The 19,168-nt window shown below is 45.4% G+C and overlaps 1 protein-coding gene across 1 annotated transcript in view; it reads left to right on the forward strand.

Moving 5' to 3' along the window:
- Positions 1-7,217: 7,217 nt before the first annotated feature.
- Positions 7,218-19,168, forward strand: part of FAM69A (family with sequence similarity 69 member A) — a 115,263-nt gene continuing 103,312 nt past the window's right edge. The window contains exon 1 of the mRNA XM_018570914.1: positions 7,218-7,400. The gene's annotated coding sequence lies outside the window, so the exon portion shown is untranslated. The remainder of the gene's footprint in view (positions 7,401-19,168) is intronic.

A 19,168-nucleotide genomic window follows, 5' to 3' on the forward strand; every position in this document is an offset into this window, starting at 1 on the left:
ATGATGCCGGTCCTGAACCAGAGGGGCAGCAGAGTGTGGGAAGCGAGGTGGCGGGAGGGCACATATTTACTGGCCCATGCATGTAAGCAATCAGGCGGCTTTACAACCGCCCAAATCACTGCCAATGTGAAGCCAACGGTTGGGCTTTACACATGAACAACAAACTTCAGGTGTATAGCTCTTTACAGGGGCCTGCTGCTGCCAACGTATGACATACATTGGTGGCAGGGAAAGGGTTAAAGTATATTTCCACTTTTGCAGTCACAATTGCGGAAACCCATTTATACATTTGGTTTGAGTTCCCTTTTTATACCACATACCTAAAAATAGCTTTTAAAAAAACACATTTTTTACATTTTAGATGCTTCTTAGAACAGGCCTATCTGGAGACTCCAAGCTATGCTGAACAATTCCAAAGTGAGTCATGCAGATTAGCTGGACGAATGAGGTATGCAACATTTTTGAAAAGACCCCTTTAACGAATGCGAGAGCAACATCTGCCCTCCAGCTGTTGTGGAACTACAAGTCCCATGAGGCATTGCAAGGCTGACAGTTACAGACATGTCTCCCAGACGCAGAGGCATGTTGGGTTTTGTAGGTAAAGGAGAAGTATGAGGTGAGTGATTTTCACATAGTTAGAGCCGACGTGTGACAATGAAACTGTCACACGTCGACTCTATTGATCAGGCAGTGAGAGAACACATACCGTTGCTCGCTCACTTTCCAATCATCTCCCTGCAGAGAGCGGTAACTGTCAGTCACCGCTCCCTGCAGGGATTCCCCCCTCCCCTCTCCGATTCTCCAGTGCCGACTGGAAGAACGGACAGGGAGGGGGCGGGCACAGCTGGCTCTGCCTCTAGATAGGCAGAGCCTGCTGTCATTTAGCCAGCTGGGTGGATCTCGACAGTATTGTCGGGATCCGTCTCGGCTGCGGCGCTCTCAGTACATAGCGGGCAATAGCCTGATACCGTGTTTCCCCGAAAATAAGACAGTGTCTTATATTTTTTTTTCTACGAAAAAAGACACTAGGTCTTATTTTCGGGGGATGTCTTACCTGGCTGCAGCTGTCCGCTCTGCCAGGTGTGCGGAGCCAGGGAGCCAGGTGTGCGGGCGTGCGTGCGTGCGGGAGGGAGGGAGCTGCGGCTAGCACTATCTTCAGGGATGTCTGTAATATGAGATCTACCACCGAAGTAGGTCTTATTTTCGGGGTAGGTCTTATATTACAGAAATCCCTGAAGATAGTGCTAGGTCTTATTTTCAGGGTAGGTCTTACTTTCGGGGAAACACGGTATATACTGAGCTTTGGGTCACGGGAGGAGGTGGTTAGTATATGTCCTCCCGTGACCCTAAAGAGAACTACGGGATAAAAAGGTTACCCCATAGTTCTCTTTTAAAGCACAGCTGGAGGATCGGAGCTGCCCACCCCTGCATTAACTTCTACCTTCTGTCATTTACCAACCAAATAGGGCTGGTTACAACTGGCAACTCAAGCACTTCCCTTCTCAGACAACATAATTCCAGATATATGACACAGAAGGTATTTTTTATACAATAGTTCATTATGACAAACATCGTAACTGATGTCATTGATGTTATAATAATAAAAACGTAACCCAATTGTTTCCCATGTACTTGTTGGGCTTCTATTGCACTTTAAAGATATCACTATGTAGAGGATAGGATATCACTATGACCTTAGTTTGATCACATAGCATTAGAAGTGTAGGAAGCTGATCCTATAACCTGATTAGTTCTAAGCTACCTAAGCACAAGGCGTATGATTTGAAAGAGAGATTATCAGCGCAGAGTGAAAGTGTATCTCGAAGGCTGAGGCCACAGCTACAAGGTGGTGTGAATGTCTGGAATGAATGAAAGATCAGCAAATGTGTCTCTGTCTCAGTTACAGAATTTAGTCTGGCTGTCAGCAGTTCAGCCAGTTGGCTTGTTCGGTACATTGTAGTCCTTGCCTTGGGATCTCATTGTTTTCTCATCATTGCAAGACTGTGCTACACCAGATACACTGTGCAGGTTCAGGGTTTGTTTTCACCTTGTAATACACTCCTACAATGACAAAGCGGAAAGCCTCCCACCCACTGTTGGATTGATGTGGTCCCACAATGTGGTCTTCAACTGATGAGATGTTTTGTGGCTGTGTAAATACAGCCATGAGCTTGCTGGAATGCAGAGATCTTCAACCATTTAGGCTGGGTCACACCTAGGCGTTTCGAATATGCGCGTTTGTCTCGTGTTTCGTGTCACGCGTTTTGACAAACGCGCGTTTCCGAGGGCTACCTGGCTGTATCCCAATGGATACGTGCGGCAAATACACCCCAAAGAAGCTCCTGTACTTCTTTGGGCGTAGGGCGTTTTGTAGCGCGTTCATACGGCCTGTAATACACCCAGGTGTGAACCATACCCATAGGAAATAATGGGATTTCGGTGTTTGAGCATTTTGCAGAGTGCAGGAACGCGCTACAAAACACCCAGGTGTGAACCGGGCCTTAAAGTAGTATTAGACGAATCCAGATCAAACAATTATTCATGGCACAGCGAAACATTGCTTTACATTTTTGCCCAAGCTCTTACAGTCATCATGTTTCCCAACAGCTCCAACTCTCTTAGCTTCGCTTCCCAGAACTTCCTGTCCAGTACAAGATCACAAAGGACTCCACCAGACATCTATGTGCCAGCCTGGAGAAGGGAGGAGGAAAGTGGAGCAGGAGGAAGACTTACCTTGCTGTCTCTGTGTGTTTGTGGAGACATACAGCTTACTAGCACAGACCAGGGTGACTCCATAGGACCCTGCAAGGGAAAGGAGCCACCTTAAAACAGGATAACAGGGACAGGATCTAAGCAAGCAGGCAGGACCATCTAAACATAACGCAGGGCCCAAAGTAAATATAGAATGGTAGGGGGCAAATGCAACATCTATGACAGTGGTAGTTAAACGTGGCATACCAGCTGTGGTAAATCTACAAATCCCATGATGCCTCTGCTTCTAGAAGTCCTTCCCATTGTTGTCTAGAGTCATGCAATGCCTCATGGGATTTGTAGTATCGCCACAGCTGGAGGGCTGAGGTTGCCTACCCCAGCTGTGGGTCTAGAGCAGGGGTAGGCAACCTCAGCACTCCAGCTGTTGTGCAACTACAAGTTCCGTGAGGCATTGCAAGAGTCTGACAGCCACAGACATGACTCCCAGAGGCAGAACCATGCTGGGATTTGTAGTCTCACCACAGCTGGGGTGCCAAGGTTGCCTACCCCTGGTCTAGCCTGTCATGGACACACCCCCTAGATGGACTGGTCTCATACTGCAGAGAAGGGCTCTGGCATTCACTGCAGTACCGTGCCCACCTCTGTAGGGAGAAGAATAAGAAGACCTGAGAGCTTTATGTGACTATCTAGAAGACTGCAGCAATAAAAGGTATGTATGAAGACAATGTAAAAAAAATGGGGCTCAGGTTGGCAGGCGAGGGGAGAAGCCAGGGCAGGGCATTGTTACAAAATTGAGTTTTATTATAGGGCCAGTGTCAGCAGACTTCCGGGTGCAAATGCAGCTTGCTTTTGACATCAGTTTGAGCCCATTTAGAATTCACTGCAGGTGCCTCTGTCCTCATTCTGACTTGCAATTGACCTGCTTCAAGCTGTTTTTGCATTCCCATAGACTTTTATGGGGCGAGAAATAGCTCTGACGCAAATGAAAGCCTTTTGCTTGGCCCTTGCAACCCAACTGAACTCTCACTGTTTTTGTAATGTAATCAGGCTGCATATACAGTAATAAATAGCATAATTCTTACTTTTTTAAACTGCCAAGTGCTGCAGCAAGGGATAAAATACCCAGTGCTGGCAGGACATAGGAGAGTCAGACAGCGGCTCTCTCACACAAAGGAGCGACGCGGGTCTCCAGTGATCTGACCCCTCGGCACATTCTCTGGGAGTGAGAACACTTCGCTGTTACAAACTAGTAAAACAACCTCATATGTATTACCATACAGCCTGACTGCATTCCAGTAATACATAGCAAGGGTTCTGTTGGGCTTTAATGTATTTTTGCCAGCTGCTTTTTTATTCTTAGCAACAGTAGCCTTTAAAGAGACCCTTTTACCAGACTAGTGATACACAATACCGTTTTTTCGGTATTGAATGCGAGTACCGATATTTTGCTTTCAGCACTAAGTACCGATACAGGTGTTTCCGCTGCCATGGAGCCGGCTTCCTGGGCAATCTGGAAGCTGGGCGGCGAATAATGACATGCTGCCCGGCTTCCAGATTGCTGGCTCCATGCTGTTTGGTATGCTCGATTGTGATTGGCTGGGAAGCCAATCAGCAAGGAGCAAGCTGTTGGGCTTTCCAGCCAATCAGCATGGAGTCGGCTATTCAGCTTCCCAGCCAATCAGCAAGAAGCTGGCTGTTCGGCCGGCTCGGAGCGGATTGGCCGGAAACCGCCTTCCCAGCCAATCAGCATGGAGCCGGCTTCCCGGCCAATCAGGAAGTCGGGAGGTGGGTCATTACTCGCCACCCGGTTTCCTGATTGCCTGGAAAGCCGTCTCCATGTTGGGAAGTTCCGGTATCGGGGCATTTGGGTGAACCCAAATACTTGGTATCGGCACCAATACTGATACTTGTATCGGTATCGGTGCATTCCTACACCCGACCATAACTTTCAACAGCAATCTTCCCATAAGATTATATGTGCATTTAAAGGATTTTATGTGCATTATTTACCTGTAAAAGCCCTTGTGTAGACATCCAAAATCCCAGAGACTTCTGCTGAGCGCTGCCATCTTGGATGTGATGTTAGCAGACTAAAATGACACTCTGTAGCAAGGGCAGGCAAACTTCCCTCACTATAAAGTGTAACCTTCCCTTTGCTATAGAGTCTAACTATTGTCTTTGTTGGCCCAGCTACTCCATCCCACCTCATCCCTCCCTATATACGTTTTCATGTAGAAGCCGGGGAGAGGTGCGAAGGGGAATACTATAGAGCAGGGGTAGCCAAACTTCGGCCCTCCAGCTGCACTGAAACTACAAATCCCGTGAGGCAGTGCAAGACTGACAGCCACAGGCATGACTTCCAGAAGCAGATGCATGATGGGAATTGCAGTTTCACCACAGCTGGAAGGCGGTATTTTGGCTTCCATGTAGCATCCCTGGCAGATCTGTGCTTCATCAGCTTTTTTGTTGGTCCCAAGGTGACATTAGGGGTCTTAGAGACCCCTGATGCCTCCATAAAGAGGACCTGTCATTGAATATTGGCTTGTTAGCCCCCCTATATGATAGCAATAAAGTAAAGTGTAAAAAAATAAATAAATTAAAGTCTCAAATTAAAAAAATAACACCCCCCTCAAAAAAAAGTCCCCCGCGTGTATGCACTTATAAACGTAAAAATGTGTCGGATGTGCCTACATGCGAAAAGGATTAGGCCACACATGTTACATATCGCTGCAAACATCAGAGTACGAGCAATATTTCTAGAGCCATCAATCACTGATAACACCAAACTGATAAGCAGTAAAAGCTTTTAAAGCGTCGCCTATGGCCAATTTTAGGCATGGTATTTTTTGAGATTTCGCGGGTGCGCGCAATTTTAAAGCTTGACATGTTTGGTGTCTATTTACCCGACGTGACCCCGTCTTTTATATTTTACCAAAAAACTGGGTAATAATTAGAGGTGCATTGAAATGAAAATTTCAAAACCGAAATAAAAAAAAATGTCAGGCCAAAACCGAAAATGTTTTTTATTTGAACTTTTTCAAATATTTTATGTTTATTGATGATAATTTTTATTTATTAAATATTTTTTACTTTACTTTTAGGGGCTTCAGGGAAATATTAGGGATCTAAACAGATCCCTGATATTTCCTTTTTAAGCTGGCCATACACCTTACAATTTATCTGCAGATTTTCTGTGGTCAGATGGAAAAGTAGCAACAGATTCCTCCATCTACACTTAACTGTGTGGATGGAGTAATCTCCACCTGGGCAAATCTGTTGCACGTTTTCCATCTGACCACAGAAAATCTGCAGATAAATTGTAAGGTGTATGGGCACCTTTAGAATAGAAAAAGAGATTGAAGACACAGAGTCCTCAATCTCTTTTTCTGTATCCCGTTATCAATGAACAAGAATCCTCTATACTGAGTTTCCTGTTCATTGATAACATGAGGACAGAGTGTGTTTACTATAACCACAATCATGAATGAACAGGAGAGGATGTAGATCACTTCCAATTCATTCATAATTGAGGATATAGTAAACATATTCTGTCCTCAATTATGTACAAACACTCAGCGATCACTGATCTCTGAGTGTTTGTATCTTTCTCCATCCTGACAGCCGTCACAGGAGGCTGAGCGAGCGGAGCTCAGCCTTCTATGACAGTGATGGCTGTCTCCGCCCACACCACTCTCCCGATCTGTGACAGGAGGCTGAGCGGTGCGGGGAGGAGAGACGCTAGCCGCTAACAGCGCTCGACCACCTGTGACAGTTTCTTTCCTCCCCGCTGAGACACAGAGCAGCGCCCAGCAGGGAGGAGAGAGAGCACGGATGCACCGCTATATCGGTAAGAAAATGGCACTTTCAGCATTTTGCCAAAAGTGCCATTTTCGGCTTGATATGTTTTGGCGACCGATAGATCGGTGCATCCCTAGTAATAATAAATGTTTCCTAACATAATGTAGGGAAAACAGTTTTGTTTTGAAAATTTACCAAACTTTTTTTGTTATATAGTAAAAAATAAAAACCCCAGTGGTGATTAAATGCCACCAAAAGAAAGCTCTATCTGTCCCCCAAAAATGGTATAAAATTCATTTCTGTACAGCGTTGCACTACGGAATAAATGAAAAAAAGTACCGCAGCGCTGAATACTGAAAAATGGCCTGGACAGGAAGGGGGTTTAACACCCCGGTCAGCAAGTGGTTAATATGCAACACCAGCCCTGGTGACAGTGGCTACCATGGTGCCAAGCCAGCACCCCTGGAAACGGTTACAGAACGCTGAACACTTTCTTGCTGGTAAAGCAGAGCTGACGCTGCGTTTTCGGTAATGACACTGCCCTTTGGCCGTTGCCAGCGTTCTAACGATCGGTCTGAGCCAAGCAGCTGACAGAACACTGTAAGCACTTCCACAGATTACAAAGTGCAGCAGCAGCAGCTGGCCAAGTTGCGAGCGCTGGAAAAGCTGGCAGAGAGCGCCCCAGGCTGTCACATTCTAACTATGCCGGGAATGTAACACTGGCGGCAAATCGCGCGAGAAGCCGGCTGAGCGGCGCCATCTCGCGAGACTTCACAGCCGTCTCCTGCCGAGAGCTTCCCCACAGCTCCTATACCTAACGTGTGAGGAGACAGCAGCGGCAGCAACAGCAGTGGCGGTGTTCGTCCCTGACCATGCCAGCTCCAGCCCAGGTAATGCAATGTACTCGCACTCCATACTGTGCTGCTGACGGGCTGCAGACGTGCTGGTGTCTGTGTCCTGAAGAGTGAAGGCAGCTGGAGTTGAATGGCATCATGTGAGGATGTTATTGCAGTGCACCCAGGTTCATTTAGGACAGGCAGGGGCTGTGTGTTAGGGCACCTAAGCCTGGTATTGGGCAGCACTGTGCATGGAGTCAGCCATTAGCAATGCTGTGCAGCTGGCAGCACTTCTATTTCATTCATGTGCCCCCCCCTAAAATGAGAAAAGGGGCAAATTTGTGGGCACACATATACAGAGAAGTTCTGCCTCTCTGAGCATGCATTGGTATGGAGTTCCCTTGTTATGTGCTGATCTATGGCACAGCATTAATACAAGCGTCTGAATTGGTGCACTTTAATAGATGAGACTCCTGGGAGGCATACAACACAATTAATTGCCTGTTTATCCTCCTCGGGTCGGCTCAGGAGCACCACCGGCGCTGTGCTAAGTCTCTGGCGGTCATCTACAGACAAATCCTAAACTTTTCCTATTTTTTATACATTGTAATTGGGCGAGGAGCGGATTTATAGCATGGCGGCTTTGTTTTATTACAATGGGGAGGAATGGGGAAAGGGCATTAAGCCGTGGTTGGTGATCTCTGGTTGCCGTGGGTTACTGCACTTTGGAAGGCTTGGAACGAAGAGGCTGTTGACAGTTGGCGTGTTCACATAGACGTCCATTGTGGTTCCTTGTCTGAAGGGGGGGTTTATTTCAGGGCTGCAACAACTAATCGATAATGAGAATCATTGTCAACTATTCTCATTATCGATTAGTTGGGGGGGGGGGAGATAATTTTTTTTGTAATGCAACTAATCGATTAATGGAAAAAATAATCGGGCAACTAATCGATTATGCAAATAATCCTTAGCTGCAGCCCTTGTTTATTTAACGTAGATGTAAGCCCTACTGGGATGACGTTTAAAGAAGAACTCCGGACAGAATTATTCTTAACCCTTGCAGTGAGGCTAGCCCCGCATTGCAAGGGTTAAGTGTTTGTTTTGGTCTAGGGCAGGGGTAGCCAAATTCCGGCCCTCCAGCTGTGGTGGAACTACAAATGCCATGATGCATCTCTCTCCGGGAGTCATGTCTGTGGCTTGAGAATCTGGCAACGCCTCCATGGGATTTGTAGTTCCACCACAGCTGGAGGGCCGGAGTTTGGCTACCCCTGGTCTAGGGTCTAAAATAAAATAAAAAGGCTAGACCAGTCCTGGCAGCCTCTCTCCTCTCCAGGGATCCAAGGTCCTGTGAGTCATCACATCCAGTCCAGTGTATAGGGCATGAGGACACTGAGGGACATTCCGGAGGAGAAGAGAGGCTGCACGGACCGGTCTAGCACCCAGGAGGGTCTGCATTTGGGGTGAGTGTATATGTGTATATATATATATATTTTTACACCCTAGACCACAGGTGGGCAACTTTAGCCTTCCGCCAGTTGTGTAACTACAAGTCCCATGAGGCATTGCAAGAATGACAGCAAGAGGCATAATGGGATTTGTAGTTAAAGCACAGCTGGAGTTGTCCACCCCTGCCCTAGACCCAAATGAGCACTCAACCCTTGCAGTGCAAGGGTAGCCCCACTGCAGGCGTTAGTGTTCTCTCTGCCCGGAATCCTCCTGATAAGCTGAACTCCAGGATATGCAAATATTGTCTCAGGGCTTGTTCACGGAAACGCTGACTTGATCCTGTAGACCAGTATGCTGAGTGAGGTCTGGCAGGGGTGGTGTCAGGGTCTGTGTTATGTTCAGAGCATCATACCGTTTCCTTTTTTTTAAACTTTATTTGGAGTGTACATTCAGGTCTCTGCACAGCGGCGCTTGGGCTCAGCTGTGACTGCCCCTCCAATACAGTTGCGGAGGGGTGCATTCCCTGCCTTGCAGCTAAATGTCACAGAGGGGTGAGAAAAGCCCCCGCCGCTCCTTCTCCCACTGATTGGCAGTCACAGTTTTGAGTGGGCTGGGACGATCTGGGCTCCACAAATCTCAGGCTCCTCTCTAGCGGTGACCTGCAGTTGCATCCAGTGCAGCTTGTCTTGGTGAGCTTTGTTTATTTTGTGCAGTGCTCCAGTGTAAAACATTACCTCTGTTCAGGATCTTCCTTTTAATAAAGACCAGTTTCTGCTCCTCTCTCCCCTTGTGCAGGATGACTGGTCTTGTATCCATCCCCTCCTGTAGAATTCAGCCTGAAATGGGTGGGGCCTGCTAGGTCCCTGGGTGCAGCTTGTCTTGGTGTATTTTGTGCAGTACTTCAGTGTAAAACATTGCCTCTGTTCAGGATCTTCCTTTTAATAAAGACCAGCTGCTGCTCCTCTCTCTCCTTGTGCGAGATGACTGGTCTTGTATCCGCCCCTCCTGCAGATTTCAGCCTGTAATGGGTGGGGCCTGCTGGGTCCCTCTCACAGCTCGGTTGTCTGCACAGGCCATGTTCAGCGCAGTGATTATGCTATACCTACTTTTACAGAGTAAGATCTGGGTTTGCAAAGGCATTTAGTGTACACAATATATATTCTTTGTGACTATTGAGGAATGTATTTCAATGAGAGTTTTTGTGTTTGGAGTTCAGCTTTTAGGCTGCCATACAGGGCTTGAATTTGAGGCTTAAGTGGCCCTGTGGGCACCACCAGCCGGCTCCAGAAACAAAAATCAAAGGAGCTGGGTGGAAAATGATCAGTTGAACAGTGACTGCATCCAATCAAATGTATTCAGACAGCTCTGGAGGCAATAGCCGGCAGGGAAGATTGCTCCATCCATGCTGTTGAGCGTAGGTATGGGAATCAAGTGATTTCTCTTATTCAGGCCCTCGGGCTTAATGAGAAAAAAATCACTGGAATCCCTTACTCGGGCTCAGCAGCATGGATGGAGCAATCTCCCCTGCCGGCTCTTCTATTCAGACAGTACACATGTTGGGGCTCATTCACACCAGCCTTGCCTAATGTATAGATAAGGCGATTTGCATTTTGTCCTTGAAAACATTGGGCAGCTGCATTTGTACGCAGGGCGTTGTGAAGCACTACACTACATTGCAGTATACTATGGTGAATAGAGTGCAATGAAATGGCATTTTGTGGCAGGTAAATAACGTAAAAAAAGTAAGCAGTGCAATGCGTTGTAACAGTGCATCGTACCGCCCGCAGCAGGTGCACCTTATACAGAGCAGAATACAATTGCGTCTTGCTGCACTCCTTACCGGTTCAGGGCTTGTTCATACCAAATGCGGTGCGTTCCTGAGCGGTAGCTACTGGAACTCACCACGATCCCTCACAAAACTTCCCCCTGCGTTCTGGAACGGGGCGTGGCAGTGCATTGAAGTCAATGGCACCGCTTCCACGTCCCCCGCCCGCAGTTTGATCGGACGCGTGACAAAAGTTTACCTGCGTTTCGTTCCTCTGCAAACGCAAAAAATGCTGTATTTTTTGCAGTGGAACGGAACGCAGGCAAAGTTTTGCCACACGTCCGATCGCACTGCGGGGGGAGGGGGGGGCGTGGGAGTAGTGCCATCGAATTCAATGCACCGCCGCGCCCCCTCCCTCCCTAGAACGCAGGGGGAAGTTTTGTAAGGGATCGCGGTGCGTTCCAACAGCTACTACTCTGGAACGCACCGCATTCGGTGTGAACAAGCCCTCAGTATAACCTGTAGATTCCTGGTGGGTGCTTGCAATGACTACGGATGGCACCGTAAAACATACATAAGGTTCAAGAATATCACCAGCACACCAAGGGTAAAGTGAAATCAGTCCATTTAATGACAAGACATTGTCATTCAAGTGCTTTCGGGGCCGCGCAGGGTCCCCTTCGTCAGGCTCAGAATGCAAGCACTTGAACTTGAATGACAATGTCTAGTCATTAAATGGACTGATTTCACTTTACCCTTGGTGTGCTGGTGATATTCTTGAAGAGCAGAATGCATGCCCGCTGGTGTGAAGTAAAGTTATACTGCAGGCTAACTTTTAGGTACAGAGGTGAAATACACATCTCTGAAATAACTTGAAACTGACCAAAGTATTTGGCATCCATTGTTGTTTATTCTATATTTGATTAAAACAATATACAGACTTTGCTTTTGATTTTAAGTTCAACAGAATATTTTAAATAATAAAAAGAAATGGAAATGCGTGGACAAAACTGATGGGTCCCTTAGCCTAATATTTATCTGCAGAGCCTTTAAAGACAATCACTGCAAACAAGTAATTTTTATAGCTCTCGACAAGTTTTCTGCTCCTGCCAATGGGTAGTTTGGCTCACTCTTCTTGGACAAACTGCTTTAGCTGTCTCAGCTTTGAAGGTTGTCATCTCCAGACATGTTTCAGCTCTTTCCATTAGGGATGCACCAAAATTTCGGCCGAAAATGGTACTATGGGCAAAATGCCGAAAGTACCATCTTCTAGCTGAAATTGCGGTACATCTCTAGTTTTTCTCCTCCCCGATGTGTGCTGCTGTATGTACCCTCTGACACAGAGCAGCGTCCAGCGGGGTGGAGAGAAGCCTTCAGGAGGCTGAGCGTGGCAGGGAGAGAGCACTGTGAGCTGCGCTTCTACAGGAGGCCGAGCTCTCCTCAGCCTCCTGTGACAGATCAAGATGGAGAGTGGTGTGGGGGCGGAGCAGCTGTGCTGTGAGCAGCGATGTCACAGGAGGCCGAGCTCTCCTCCCGCACCGCCCCGATCAACATCCTGGGACAGATCAGGATGGAGAGCAGTGTGGGGACTGAGACAGATGTGAGCTGCCACAGGAGGCAGAACCAGCGGTGCTGTGGAGGAATCAGCTGTCAAATGAGACTGAGCTCTCCTCCCCGCAAAGCTGGCTCAGCCTCCTGTGACAGCTGAAAGAGTCAGAATGGAGAGCCGTATACAAACACTTGGCGATCAGTGATCGCTGAGTGTTTGTAAATAATTAAGGATATAATATGTTTACTGTGTCCCCAATTATGAATAAACAGCAAATGCTCTACATCACTTCCTGTTCATTCATGATCGTGGACACAGTACTTCATACTATCTCCACAGATTATGAATGAACAGGAACACTCAGTATAGAGGATTCTTTTTCATTCATAACAGGGGTTGCAGAAATAGAGATTGAGGACTCTGTGTTCTCAATCTCTTTTTCTACTTTAAAAGGTATCTGTTTAGACCACTGATATTTCCAACGTTAACAAATACAAATATTTAAATCAACAATATAAGTAAAATATTAAAAAATAATTTTTTGTGAAAAGAAAAATATTTTTGATTTTGGCCTGACAATATTTTTGGTTTTGGTTAGAAAATGTAATTTTGGTGCACCTCAACTTTCTATAGATGTTCATATCAGGGCTCCTATAAGGCTACTTCAGAATAGTTTGTTCTTAGCCGTTCTAGGTGCTTTTCGCTCTGTGTTTTGGGTCATCCTACCTGTAAATGAGACAGAGCTTTCTGACACTGGGTAGTACATTTCACTCCAGTATTCCTTCATAATCTTGAGATTTCATTGTACCCTGCACAGATTCAAAGCACCCCATGCCAGGCACACAAAAGCAGCCCCAAAACCAAATCAAGCCTCCTCCGTGTTTCACAGTAGGTATGGTGTTCTTTTCTTTGAAAGCTTCATCGTTTCATCTGTAAAAAGAGAGTCCAGTTTTCTCTCAACTGTACAAAAAACATTCTCCCAGAACCATTGTGGTTTGTTGATATGCATTTTAGCAAACTCCAGTCCGGCTTTTTATGTTTTTGTTTTAACAGTGGAGTCCTCCTGTGTCTTCTTCCTTTGAGCCCAATGTTGCCTAAATAGTGATGGATGGTGCAATGAGACTCTGATGTACCTTGAGTTTGGCGTTCAGCTTTTATCTCTTGGGAAGTTTTCCTCTTTGTAGCCAGGGTCAGGATCCGATGGGGACATCAGACAATAGTTGTTCTATCCGGACACAATCTTTGCTTGGGGCATGAACCAACCAGTCAATGATGCGAGCCATATGACACGCCCAATAATATCTTTGGACATGGGGGAGGCCAATGCCTCCAGAACTTTTGGGGCGAGTGAGAGTTTGGGCGCTAATCCATGGGGATCCATTGTTCCACAGAAATGAGCGAAACATTGTGTTCACTGAGGCGAAAAAGGCCTTGGGAATTTGTATGGGTACTGTCTGAAAGAGGTATAAGAGCCGTAGGAGGGCTGTCATTTTTAAGATGGCCGCTCTGCCAAACCAGGAATAAAGTGGTTTATTCCATTCCCCCCAAATCTAACCTCAATTGGGAAAGGTGGGAGACATAGTTGAGGGAGTATAAAGTTTGCAAATTAGTCGGGATCTTAATGCCAAGGTATGTGATGGCTCCATCTGCCCAGCTAAAAGGGAAATGGGAGAGACAAAATCGGACCATCTCGTCTGGCAGGGAGATGTTGAGGGCCGAGGATTTGGAGAGTTTGATCTTAAACGAAGACAGCGACGCAAATTCTTGGAAGGCTCGGAGAAGATTAGGGAGGGAAGTTCTTGGTTGGGTTAGGAAAAATAGCAGATCTTCTGCAAATGCAGCTACTTTGAATTCTTTGTCAGGCATGGGAAAACCATGGGTATTGGGATCTGATCTAATTCTGCAGAGAAAGGGCTCCAGTGCTATCACAAAAAGCAAAGGAGACAGCGGACACCCCTGTCTGGTACCGTTGCAGATGGGGAAGGCATTCGACAGAGAGCCGTTCACTCGGACCCTAACTATCGGGTCGTGATATAGTAAAGTTATACGGTCTAACATGCGTGAGCCAAGGTCCAGGTGCGTCAAAGCAGCAAATAGGTAGTCCCAAGCCACTCTGTGGAATGCCTTCTCCGCGTCTGTGTACAAAAGAAAGCCGGCATGTCCCTGACTCCTCAGCCAATGGTGAAGGCCAATTGCTTTAGTGGTGTTGTCTCTGGCCTCTCTGCCAGGGATGAACCCCGCCTGATCGTCATCGATCAGGTCAGGGAGGAGGGGCAAGAGACGGTTGGCAATAATTTTCACATGTAATTTGACATCTACGTTGAGCAAAGAAATGGGGCGATAGTTTGCACATGAGGATGGATCTTTACCCTCTTTTGGTATAACCGTGATGTGAGCTTCTAGTAGGTGAGAGGAGACGTGGGAGCCTCCTGGAAAGTGGTCAAATGCTGTCAGGAAGTGTGGGGCCAAGGTGTCTGAAAAGGTCTTATAATATAGGGATGTAAACCCGTCCGGTCCTGGGCTTTTTTCCCGGTTTGAGTTGGGATATAGCGGTTAATACTTCTTGTAATGTTATCGGGGCCTCCAACTCTGTTACCACCTCTTCAGGCAGGGGCGGCGGGCTATGCTGGGCTAGGAATTTCTTAATGTCAACCAGGCGAGCATTTTGATGTGCCGGCGAAGGGTCGGGAGGGGCTAGCTTATAGAGGTGCATGTAGAAGTCTCGGAATTAAGATGCTATATTGGGCGTATCTAGATTTTTCTTTCCATCTCTACCGGAGATATGAGAGACAGTTCGGGAGGCTGTTTGTTTTTTCAATGAGCGGGCCAAGAAGGTCTTACAGCTTTTACCTTTTTGACATGCTGGTCTACAATTTTCTTCTTATTTCCTCAGACACCTCTTTTGTTTTGATTTTTCTAGTCCATGTTAAGTGTCAAATGTTTCCACCTCTGTATTATTAGAGTTGTTTTGCCTACCAAAGATTTTTGTATTTCTGTCCATTCAGTCTTGAGTTTTACACAGCTCTACCCACAGCACAATACTGTCTAGCAGGGGAGGGGATCTGACCTTTCTATGCTGCAGTCTCACTTTGTTTGGTGTATCTTCTTCTCACCCTGTTTGGACAATGAAAAGAGAAGCAGTGCATTTGTGACCTCATCTCTCTGTCGCTCTGGTCTTTGCTCTGAATTACACCTGATTAGCTACTTGTGCTGCTTCTCCATCTTCCTCTCTGAGCTCTGCTGTACATAATGTAAAGTAGACTGTAAGAGGCTAATGCCAAATCATATTCAGGTATTTACGCTGCCTGCCTGATTTAAATAATGTTTACTTAGCTGCATTAATTAGCATCTTAATATCTGCCTGGAGTTCAGCTATAGATTACATTTGTTTTTCAGCCTTTCAAGTTCTCCTTTGTATCTCTGTGCTGCTTATCCCCCCTGCACCCTCTTTGCAGCCATTTCCTGTTTACATGTATGCATTCCAGCAATGGCTCCATGGCATTATTTAGGGTTGGTTTCCTGAGCGGAAAACAGCATACCATGCTTGCATAATGCCAGGAACCAGGCAGCCAATGCTCCTTTACAATTTACATATGGTGTCTAACTTTTGAAGTTTTCTCTAATTTATGTTAATGGAGCTGGCTCCTAAAAAAGATCCTGCTGGTCCCTGGTTTGGACTGGCTCCTAAATTCAATAATAATTTGTCCAACTCTGGCATAATGCATGCTGAAACACCCTCTGGTAGTCTACACTGGAAGCCCAGGTGACAACACAAGAGCACAGTTGGGAGACAGGGACAGAGCGTTGTCACCCTACCTCAGAGGTGCCTGAACAAATTTCACCAGGTATAATTTTAATGAAAGCTGCAGATTTACAGCTATTGGAAATTACTTTTGAAATGAATACATTTAAAGCTTATATATGATTTTAGTGATTTGTTTACATATACTTTTAACTGTGCTTAGTAAATGCAAGTTTTTTTTTTTTCTTCTAAAGATAGGAACTGGTGGGCATTAGGCCATCACCTTGTCTACTAGGTGGTCTCGGAAAACGTTCTACATTGTGTTTAGAATTGTTCTTTTTTTATACAGTGAGTCACTTTGTGTTATTTCTGATTGCTGATAGCAGGCTTTGTTTGTTCTACAATAATTATACATATAACGTTTCCTGTAAGGAATATGACTGAATGTCGGGCTGTTCTCAGATACAGTGACATTTCTTTTTGCTGGTTAATAGAAGGATGATTTCATGCTTCAGAAATGTTAGGCATTGCTTTTAAAATGTTTAGAGTGGCTGCAGATTTTTGGGGCTATTATTAGTGATGCAATTATAACTGAACTCTGATATTTAAAAACTCCATTTAATTCATGTGTGCATTCATTTCAAATAAAGCATCCAGTGTATTTTTACATCCTGCTGTCTCAATATCAGAATATTGTAATCCGCTGTACAGTAGCAGTTAACTCCTAGCCATTCCAAGCTCTATTACAGGTCCTATAGATATAATCATACAATTGATCATTTAAAGTGACACTAAACTCAGGAGTTAAATCTTAAAAATACATTACAGTTCCCTATTAACAAAAATGTATCTTATTTGTGCATCACTCAACTCTAGATCATCACATCAATCTATGAATGCATGGTGGCACTGTCCTTCCTTCTGGAGGTGGCTACTTTTGTTCCCCATGGTCCCTGCGTGTGTTATAAAGTAGCCACCACTCCAAGCTGACTCCCATGATGGACTACAACCTCAAATTTAGTTTACTAATGCGTATTGAGATTGTAGTCCATCATTAGAGTGAGCTTGGAGCGGTGGCTACTTTACAACACACAGGGACCATAAGGAACAAAAGTAGCCACCCTCCAGAAGGAAGGACCATGTCAGTACCAATTCAGAGTTGATTTGAGGATCTACAGCTGAGGGATACACAAATAAGATACATTTTTGTTTATAGTTGGGGTACTTGAATACATTTTTAAGGTTTAACTCCTGAGTTTAGCGTCGCTTTAATGGCAGTAAACCGAATAGACCAAAAATTGCAAACCAAAAACTAGTTGATCGATTTAGTGTACTCCTCAATGGACTATGACACTGCCAACATTCTGCCACGGCCGATCAACTTGGCAATCTCTTCTGATAGATTGAATAAATATATGCATGTGCCTGAGAACCGACTGTAATTTCGATCAATAAAGTGATCCTTGTTGATAGATGGTTTACATTTATAATAATTTTCCATCAATATTTTCAGTCGATTGCAAAGTGCTGAACAATACTGCGCGTGTTGCAGCATTCAATATTATAATCGATGGTGAATCTCTAGTTTGTAATCACTTGTACTAGAATTGGTCACATATAGCTATGTGAGTGGTCACCTTAAAGTAGAACTATAGCCTCCCAAAAAAAAAAAAAAAAAAAAGATTAGGTATGCCTGAAGTAACAGTTTTTTTTCTTAGCCCCCCTGCAAAGTCCCACAAATACCTGTGAATCTGCCAGTAAAATCCACCTCATGCAGCTTCATGTGATGTTGTGGCAACAACGCTGCACTGCTCCTGAATTCAGAGCATAGCTGTCACTCTCATTTGGAGCTGTTTGTACTTGTACTAAAGTGGCAGGAAAAATGTTGGGGGTGTCATGGCTATCACTGCTGATTCACAGGCCTGTAGATTGTCAATCTGCACCTGTCCACACCTAGTTCTTCCCACTGCTTTCTGGATTGACAGCACTGCCAATGTTGTAGAAACCTTCCCACTGTGAGCTGCAGTGTCTGGGAGGGGGAGCGTGTGAAGAACAAATGAAGGAGGGTTTGGTTCAGCCAAGGAAGAGTAAAGTAAGTTGTTTTTTTTTGTTTGTTTGTTTACTTTACAAGGCTTGTGCATCACAACTGGATTTGGTACTTGTGGAAAGGACAAAAACAATATTGGGACATTAGCGAAGTACCAATAAACGTACCTCTAACAAACTTCTCCATTCATAAAACATCTTGTAATCTATTTAAAGTATATAAGGCTTTCTGTGATTTGCCAAAGGGTGTAGAGCGAGCAACTCGCTGTGCTCCAGCACCAGTTGTCAGTTTTGGTGACACAAGTTCATCGTTTACATCACTGTCGGGAGTGGGACGCACATCATTAGAAGTATGTTACTGGTACCTAGTTAATGCCCCAATATTGCTTTTGCCCGGAGTTCTGCTTTAGGGAATGTTCACTCCAGCAGCCACACTCAACCGCGCAGCTGCTGGTTCATCTGTCTTTGAACAGTACCAATGCGTTTGATCGAGCCGTGTTTTGCTTTTTTTATTTTTTAAGAACTTTGTTACAATGTCACTTTTATTCAGTTCTATGGGCTCACCGCAGTGCGATGCAGTTGTGCTGCATATTACTTTGGTGAAACTAAAGAATGTACTGCATGTTGTACTTTTTCTTCACAAAAAGTGTATTAATCAAGCAAAAAAAAAAAAGAAGCATTCCAAAAAGTCATAGGTCATATAGGTATATGAAAATAACAGAACAGAGCAACTAATACAGGATGTAAACTATCCAAAATAGGGGTTAGAGGAATCGAGTGACAGGTACGATCAAAGCTAAAACCATCAGATAATGCTTACTTGGCAGGAATGTCATTAAAGCATAATTAAACCCTGTTTTTTTTGCATGTATATACTGCCAGCAGTAGATGTATGCAAAAATATAAAAAAAAGCCACCAAAAAGTTTAAAACTTACCTGTGTCTCCACCGCGTGCTCCCGTGCGAAGTTCTGAAAATTCTCAGGCAGCCGCAAACGATCATGGGGTGGGCGCATGCGCAGTAGAGATCTTCGGCTGCATGGAGAAGCGGAGAGACACAGGGTAAGAGAATGCAGGCAGGCCGGCAGGGTGCACCCGCACAGACACCGTGGGACACAGACACAATAGTCAGCGCTGGATCAGAGACTGGCACCAGTGTTGGACCACTGAATACAAGTGGACGAAAGATGATGATCGGATCAAGAGGCATAATTCAAGGTAAGTCCTTACACCAGCATGGGGGGGGGGGGGTTTGCTTGTCCCTTTAATTTAAGCC

This window comes from Nanorana parkeri, unplaced genomic scaffold, assembly GCF_000935625.1.
Source record: "Nanorana parkeri isolate BGI_ZX_2015 unplaced genomic scaffold, ASM93562v1 scaffold1629, whole genome shotgun sequence".
Lineage (NCBI taxonomy): Eukaryota > Metazoa > Chordata > Amphibia > Anura > Dicroglossidae > Nanorana > Nanorana parkeri.